This window comes from Temnothorax nylanderi, unplaced genomic scaffold (assembly GCF_030848795.1).
Source record: "Temnothorax nylanderi isolate EJ_2023f unplaced genomic scaffold, tnyl_v1.0 TNYL_tig1305_pilon, whole genome shotgun sequence".
NCBI classification, from domain to species: domain Eukaryota; kingdom Metazoa; phylum Arthropoda; class Insecta; order Hymenoptera; family Formicidae; genus Temnothorax; species Temnothorax nylanderi.
Window position 1 is genome coordinate 1,122 of NW_027250367.1, and position 2,601 is coordinate 3,722.

The 2,601-nt window shown below is 31.1% G+C and overlaps 1 long non-coding RNA gene across 1 annotated transcript; it reads right to left on the reverse strand.

Annotated features, from left to right (window-relative positions):
* Positions 1 to 1,663: 1,663 nt before the first annotated feature.
* LOC139787159 (uncharacterized) lies at positions 1,664 to 2,275 on the reverse strand. The gene is made up of 3 exons (XR_011722536.1): positions 2,181 to 2,275; positions 1,945 to 2,022; positions 1,664 to 1,744 (listed from the first exon to the last, which is right to left on the reverse strand). It is a non-coding gene; the product is annotated as an uncharacterized lncRNA (long non-coding RNA).
* Positions 2,276 to 2,601: the final 326 nt, after the last annotated feature.

Sequence of the window (2,601 nt, forward strand, 5' to 3'; positions counted from 1 at the left end):
CAAATATGTCGTGGTTAAATGTACATAATTATTTAAATATATATATATATATATATATTACAAATATGCGGTAGAGTTGAGACGAAATTTGAGAAATGAAATCCGAGAATTCGATAGACTTTTTGTAGGGGAAAAGGGTAAAGGTAAGAGAAAATTTGAAGAACTTAATACTTGCTGGCCTTTAGCGTTTTCTCTTCTTGACGGAGTTTCAAGATCTCGTGGCTCTGCAGATCGGTGGTGGTTTTCATCGGCATGGTGATTTCGTGTTGAGACTTAACGCGCACAGAATTTAGTTATAATAAATATAAAGTTGACGGCGCGGGTCAAGACCAGAAGCGATTGTATTATGAATCCCGTTGGACGCGGACTCTACTGTTTAGAATTTCGGAATTTCTATCGTCTCGTTCTTATCTGTTTTTGTCCAGCGTGAAGTGTTTTTCCCGAATTTTCCCCGGGACTGACGGCCTGACCGGCTATTGACCGGCCGTTGACCGGCGGCGCAGGTTTCACAATTAATATACTCATTGTTTGATTTTACTGTTGGAAAGAATGGTGATTCATTATTATCAGTAACCTGCCCGCCGATCGACAAATATTATTCGGTTTTCGTCATCCCAAAAACAATTCTGTAGGAAAAACATCTTGCAAAAGGTTTTTATGAAAGAATGAAATCGCAAAGTCCACAGGACGTAACAGAACCTATGAGCTGCTAATAAGAACATTAGCTTACGTATCAATCAATTTATTTTCTAATTAGAAATAATTATTAATGCTGTAGATTCCTTAATTATATATTCCTTAATTCCCTCTTGTTACCTGCATTTGCTTCATTTTCTTCCTCTCTTGGAGTAAATAATGGAATGTCATATTCGCGATCAAATCCAGTCTCTTCCTCTCTTGGACTAGATAATGGAATGTCATGTACGTTTCGAGATCCAGTTTCTTCCTCTCTTGGACTAAATAATGGAATGTCATGTACGCGTCGAGATCCAGTCTCTTCCTCTTTTGGACTAGATAATGAAGTGTCATGTACGTGTCGAGATCCAGTTTCTTCCTCTCTTGGACTAGATAATGGAATGTCATATACGCGTTGAGATCCACTTTGTCGATCTAAAATTAAAATAATTATTTGCAAGTTTGAGCTGTAAAATTATTATATTATATAAGAATTGTACCAAAATTTGCTTTTCATACAAGATGTTTTTAATTATCCTAGTAAAGTAAAGTATAAAAGAGAATTTGGAATAAAATATAGACTTTAATACACTTATTAAGTTTTTGGAGCCAAAGAAAATAATGAAAATAGTAATATTTACCTGTCTCGAACGTTTCGTTTAAATAAACTCCATACGTACAGTTTGTGTGTCACTTGACAATTCATGTCTGAAAAGAAGAAACAGTTATAGGCATATTTAGAGGCTGCTAATAACAATATTATCTGGCGTATTAATCAATTCATTGTCCAATTAAAAATAAAACTAATGCTGTAGATTCCTTAATTTTATGTAAATATTTATTGCGTGCTATATAAGTCTCAACAAATGTGCAAGCATTATTAACTATAAAATTTTTTAAAACATAAAAAATTGTTTGTACAAAAACTTATAAGACATTAAAGTAATGGCAAAGTACTTTTTCTTACCTGCATTTGCTTCATTTTCTTCTTCTCTTGCACTAGATAATGGAATGTCACGTATGCGTCGAGATCTTCTACGTCTAGTATTTGTGCGTCCAGTTTGTCTGTCTAAAATTAAAATATAAAATTATTTCAAGGCAAGTTTGAGCTGTAAACATATTATTAAAAATTTGTAGCTTGCTTTTTATACAAAATGTTTTTAATTATGCTAGTGGAGTAAAGTATAAAAAAAATTTTTGAATAAAATTACAGACTTTAATACATTTATTAAGAAGATTTTTACATCCAAAGAAAGTAGCATTATTTACCTGTCTCAAATATTTCGTTTAAATTATCCGAGAAGAACTCTATGTCTGCAATCTGTACATCACTTGACAATTCATCTTCTGGAAAAAAGAAACATAGTTATAGATATGTTTAGGGTAAGTTGATTATATTAATTGATCAAGATTTATATTTGTATTGAATGTAATAAAAAGTAAAACTGGAATTATGAATGGATGTAATCATTATTGTAATTTCTAGTAAAATTATGTTAATTTACCGTCAAATGATGTCAATTGTTCCATTTCAAAGATATTATTGTCCGTGGTAAACATCAGCAAAAATTGTTTCAGTGGCAATTTTAAAAAGATTAAAGATGAGTTTTATTATAATTTTATAATAATTATCTATTAGTCAACTCGTACTACTGTAAATTAAAAAAAAATACAAGGAAGATTAAAAAATAATATCTTTTATTAGCTAGATCTTCTTGCATATTATGTATTTTGACATCACGTTCTCTACTTGCCCGGGTACGGGTTCGTCGAGCTCGAACACCATTTTTCAAGCGACGAAAATCTAGTTCTTGATCGACTATTAAATTTTTTAATTTTTCTAAGGAAAAGAGGTAGAATAATTAGAATACATAACATTAATGTATAAGTTCTTAAGAATATAACATTAGAACAGAGAATAATTAT